This window comes from Triticum aestivum, chromosome 1B, assembly GCF_018294505.1.
Source record: "Triticum aestivum cultivar Chinese Spring chromosome 1B, IWGSC CS RefSeq v2.1, whole genome shotgun sequence".
Lineage (NCBI taxonomy): Eukaryota > Viridiplantae > Streptophyta > Magnoliopsida > Poales > Poaceae > Triticum > Triticum aestivum.
The window spans coordinates 578,571,553-578,577,808 of NC_057795.1; positions in this window are offsets into that span (position 1 = coordinate 578,571,553).

The window sequence follows — 6,256 nt, forward strand, 5'->3', positions numbered from 1 at the left end:
TTAGGGTTGGATCCTTTGTGGTCTGGGGGTACGAACACCCTCCTAACCATCAAATCAGTTGGTTCTTGATAAGCTCATCTGTTTGGAATGAGAGTACATATGCATTTCTGAGACATTTATACAGGTTGTAGTCTTGATAAGCTCATCTGTTTGGAATGAGAGTACATATGCATTTCTGAGACATTTATACAGGTCGTGGTCCTCGAAACAACTATAAAATTGTATAAATGGACAATACATATCATCGATGGTTTTGTATGGTTTCTAGTAGGATAAGGTGCATAAAAATTTGCCTACGAATGATAGGAGCTGCTCAAACAAACCAAACCTTACTCATGACCGATACGTGGTATCAAAGTTTCAAACTGAACACGGCCCTTGATTCACACATGATTCAAACTAACAATCAGTGTTATCAGCGCTATAATACAACATATTCTTGGTGTTTTATCCACCAAAAGGACTACAGGTTTATGAGATAGCATCATGATTCAAGACCAACATGGTTACTTAGGCAACTGAAGATTCAAGACACTTTGAATCGTGTTTAAAGAAGTAGAGATCAGGTCACCAGTGGTGAACAGAAGCAGTCATCCGATTCTGCAGTTACAGAGGATGGCCTGCTGAGACAATGCAGTGGCAGCAACTATAAAACACCAGGGCATGAAGGGGCTATTAAGCAAAAAAGGAAGAAAAAGAAGACCAGGTTCAGACTTGCTCAGTTTCACCTGATGAATCAGGTGCACATGTGGCGACCCAAGTTGCCATTGAGCGTTTCATCACTACAGTGGTCTTTTTTCAGTGTGGGGTGAGAGAGGCTCGAACTCTCGACCTCAGGATCACTCGCATTTATTTCAGCTATGAGACCTACGCGCTAGCAAACGGCGCCACCACCCCACTGTTGAATCTCGAGCGAAACACCGTACAGATCATGAAGTAAATTCAAGAGATGAAGTGATGAGGTTTAACACAACTTAAATTAACCACAGATCTGCGTTACAAAATCAAACACACATAATCAGTAACTCGGCAATGATTTAACAGTGTCAGCTTCAGTTTTCCTCTAGTAGAGTAATTCATAACATAATCAGTAACTCAGCATTCACCCGAGTGATAGCTTGTGAGAGCTTTCACGGATCAGGAAGGCAGGAGAAGAAGATGGTGGTGGTGTTCAGAGCGTGATGCCGCCGGCGCCGGACTGGTCGCCGTCGTCGAGGATGTATGAGTAGACGCTGTGGAAGGACAGGACGAGGCCGACGGCGCCCAGCAAGACCCACCCCAGCAGGTTGTCGCTCAGCCAGGTGCGCTCAGCCGACATCCGCTCGTCCACCTCCACCAGTGCCGGGCCGCAACGAGCAGCGGCGCGCCCTTCGCTACCCCCGGAGGCAGAGCCAGAGCCGAGGACGCGTTCTTCTTGTGGTCCTTGGAGGAGCTGCACCTCAGCCTCGCCGCCCTGGCCGCTCTCAGCTGAGGCAGCCCTGCAGCCGGCGACGGTCTGGCGGCGAAGCCAACAATGGTGGTGCTGATCGTTGCCATTGCTGCTGATAGATGCTCTCTCTCTCTCTCTCTCTCTCTCTCTCTCTCTCTCTCTCTCTCTCTCTCTCTCTCTCTCTCTCTCTCTCTTTTTCTCTCTCTTGCCAAGTGTAGGGGTGGCAATTACTTGAGATTACTTGAGGGGAAGAGTTGCCAACTGTGTGTTGCAAGTATCTATTGCAGGCAGAGGCACTCCAGCACATTTATATTGGATCATCACGGGTCCATCAAGTGGGGGCATGCACTAGTTGCCACCTTTGGCGTCACAGATTCCTACCGGCTGTCAAACGCGCCCAACCACAACCAACCAGGCACCGGGAGGAAGCAACAGTGCACGGTGGGCGTCAGGCATAAACACAGCACGTCCAACTTGTGTTCGGTTCCACTAGGCATAGGCATAACTAACTATTGCAAGTGTTCCTTCAGACAAAACAGACAAGAACGAGTCCATGAAACGATTGGGTGCATGCATGCCGTTGCCGCGGCAAGGTCCTTGATAGGCTTGTAGCTGATGGAGACCTCAAGACGGTTGCACACTCTTGCAATTTTTTTTTAGAGAAAAGGCCAGAGCCCGACTTTATAAATAAAGCCACATAGCAGCGTCACAGAAAACCGAACAGGAGCGAAACCAGCTAGCAAGACAACGCACAGAGTGCACGGAGCGAAAAGTTTGAGAGTAACCAAAGAAGGAAGGATACAGGCAACTGCCATACACGGCGCGCAGGCCGGAAAGGAGAGAGACCTAAACTCCACAAACAGCACCACCAGGATTAGACGACGGGATCCCGCCCGGAGATGAGAGATGCCGAAGCCCGAATTTTGACGATGAGCAGGTCCAGGGCATCCCGATCAACCTCCTTAGTCAATGGTCTCCACTGCTGCAATAATATTACATGATTTGAAAAGAACGTCAGCAGGCTTAGATGGGAAGATATGCTCAATAGTAAATTTGTTCTTAATGGTCCAAAGAGCCCAACATAAGGCTCCCAGGCCGACCCAAAACACCCTCTTGGTGATCCCAACCAAAGCTTTGGCTAGGGTTCGAATATGGGAAAAAGAGGAGGGGTTCCAAGAGACCTGAAGCCAAGATCTGACACAACACCAAACCAACTTGGCCAACATGCAATTGAAAAAGATGTGATCAGAGTTCTCCAAGGCCCCACAAAGATGACAAAACTCCGAACCAGGCCCATTGCGCTTTTTGATCTGGTCAGCAGCCGGAAGGCGACCACGAAAGGCTTGCCAAAGGAAAATTTTAATCTTAGGAGGGACTTTGGACTTCCAAACGCAAGAGAATCTGGACGAAGGAGTACCACCGATAAGTCTAGAATAAAGCGACTTAACCGAAAATCTACCTGAGGTCGAATGAGGCCAAACCACAGAATCGGCCGACTCCGAGAGCACGGGGAAGAGGGCAGAGAGACTTTGCCAATCTTCCAACTCTTCAGGAGACAGGGCCCGACGAAAAGCCAAATCCCAGTTATTAGCTGCCACCTCCGCGATGGAGATATTCGGATTAGGACAATAAGAAAACAGAACCGGAAAGCTCGCAGCTAGGGGGGCATCCCCAGACCACCAGTCCAACCAAAAGCGAACGGCCATCCCATTACCAACATTAAATTTAACATGTTCCAGAAAGATCGGTCTAACTTTGACAAGGGATTTCCAAAATTGAGACCCGCGCCTGGCGGTGGCAAACAGCGGGTTGGAGTGTGGGAAGTATTTAGCCTTAAGAATCGAAAACCACAGCGAATCGGCCCCACTAGTCAAAATTTTCCACCACCACTTGATAAGCAAACAAATGTTCACCACACGAGTATTAATAATGCCTAACCCCCCAAGGTTTTTAGGCTTACACATATGTTGCCAGTTGACCAACCTATATTTCCGTTTGTTATCCACGGAATTCCAGTAGAAAGCTCCCCTATGTTTGTCGAAACTAGCATGCACGCCATCCGTAAGAAGATAAAAGCCCATAAGAAACATGGGGAGAGAGGATAAGCAGGAGTTAATTAGAGCAACTTTGCCAGCATTGGTATTGTATCTGCCCCTCCAAGGGAGCACCCTGTTCCCCACTTTAGCGACCGTCGGAGCGAAATCTTTAGCATGGAGCACGCCAGGAGAAATAGGGAGGCCTAGATACTTGAAGGGAAAGGAACCCAAAGAACAGTTAAGAAGCCTGGCAACCCGCAACGCTTCCGCCCCATCCACACCCGTCACCAGGACCTCACTTTTAGCGAAATTAATCTTAAGACCCGAAACAGCTTCGAAACACAGCAGGATGAATTTCAGGTTAGCAATGCAGGCGTCATCCAACTCCACCAAGATAATAGTATCATCTGCATATTGCAAGTGGGAAACACCCTCCGGAAGTAAATGGGAGACCACAGGAGCAATGTGCCCACAGCGGGCCGCCCTGAAGAGCATGCACGAGAAGGCATCGGCCACAAAATTAAAAAGAACAGGGGAAGCAGGATCCCCTTGGCGCAGGCCCCTACCATTTGCGAAGAAATTGCTAACGAAACCATTAACCGAAACGGCAGTATGGCCACCCGAGACCAGCTGCATGATACGATGAACATAAGCACCGTCGAAACCTTTAGCAAGAAGGACCTGCTTGAGGAAGGGCCAGCTAACCGAGTCATAAGCTTTCTCAAAATCTAACTTAAGGATAATCGCTTTAGCTCTCCGAGCGTGAAGATCGTGAACAATCTCATGAAGGGATAGGATACCATCGAGGATGAAACGCCCTTTGATGAAAGCAGATTGATAAGGACTAATAACTCTATGAGCAACCAGCGACAAATGATTCACAAAGCCTTTAGCCGGGAATTTGGCAAAGTTGTTAATCAAAGCAATAGGCCGAAATTGGAAAATAACATCAGCACCCTTAACCTTGGGGATCAGGGATATCACTGCGTAGTTCAGGCGGGAGATATCGACAGTACCAAGACAAAAACCCTGGATAACATTACAAACCAGCTGTTTCAACTGGGGCCAAAATTTCCGAAAAAAAGGAATGGAGAAGCCGTCTGGCCCAGAAGCAGCATTGGGATTGGCAGTGTTAACAACATCCCAAATTTCCTGATCAGAAAGAGGAATCATCAAGGAGGCATTCTCCTCGGGTGAGATTTTAAGACCTAAGTTTCAAAGGGAAGGAGAGATAGAGAAGCCCAATTAAGGTTTAGCCCCCAACAACGAAGAGAAAAAGTCCACCACATGAGCCATAATAGCAGACTGCTCCGAAGATCGCACACCATTAATCAACAGGCTATTGATACTACAACGCCTACGCCTACCGTTCGCGATCGCAAAGGAGCCTATCATCCAATTTGGCTATCACTCCTGCAATTTGGCTGCCTATCATCCAACCTTTGTGAGCCTGAACATCAGTGCTTGGGCAGGGCATGCAAAGGAGCAGGGAAGCAGAGAGGAAGACGTAGCAGTTCAGGCTGTAGCCGTGGCGGGATCAAACAAAAAAATAATAATATGAAAAATCAGGTTTAGACATGCTCAGCTTCACTGATGATTCAGGTGTAACATGTGGCGACCCAAGTTGCCACTGAGCGTTTCATCATCACAATGTCGTATTTGGGGTGAGAGATTGTTTCAGCTAGCTATGAGACCTAGGCGTGTTAGACAAAACTAGGGTTTGGCACAATGCTCGATACCCTAAGCAGGTACGGCTGTCATGTATATATAAGAGAGAACGTACAGGTACATGTATTGTGTTACAACACGTATATCTACAATATACCTAGTCTAACAAGGCGCTAGCCAACTGCGCCACCACCCCACTTGTTGTGTCGCAAGCGAAACGACTGCTCTTGTTCAGTTGGTTGTGGCAGAAAGCGAAACGGGTGAACAAATATTTCAAAAGAGGCAGTCCTCAGAATTGTGAAAATTCAAGATCCATACAATAACACTGGCACACAACACAGATACCTCAAAAAAAAAAAGACGACACCACTATTATCCCTGGACGAAACAGATCGCTGGTCGTTCTTTTCTTGATAGTTTATACTGACAGGAGTAACTTACAGCGCAGCCAATCATTCAAGGACTTGTTCTGCGGTCTTAGGAATTTTGTGTGTCGACAAGTATGGCACACAACACTAGTTCGAATTTAGAAGTAATGAGTGAGACTGTGAGAAGACATCTCGAATTTTCGTTCACCGAAAATGAGCCTGCCTCGGCGTAACGTCACTCGAAGAGCAGTAACATTCAACCAACAAGACATTTCAAGCCCTTGGTTCAGCAATTCACATAGTTCAAACCAAACATCTGTTTTCTCAGTCATGCCAGTAGACCGCAGGTCCTGTTTCAAAGGATTACAGGTTTAGAGCATTATGTCGATATCCAAGATGCAGATGCATAGTTACACAACACTTTGAAAGTCGACAGACATTACATCAAGGGTCACATCACAAGTACTGGCATTTCACAAAACAAAGAAGGCCACATACTGAAGTACTGCACATGAAGAGGACTTTTGTAGCATGATGAAGATATCTTAGGCCAGCAATGTATCATGTGATATCTTAGGTCAACATCCGAAGCAATTTTTGTTCTGAAGGTGCACTCGTTTATTTCCTGCCAAATCCTCCATAAGATGATCATAGTTAGTGTCTTGACTCTTGAGGGCCTCTTCTGTGGGTAGGCTAGGCAGCTGTGTTCACGGCCGACAAAATATCCAGCGATGATTTCCTGGGTTCCAGTTTTG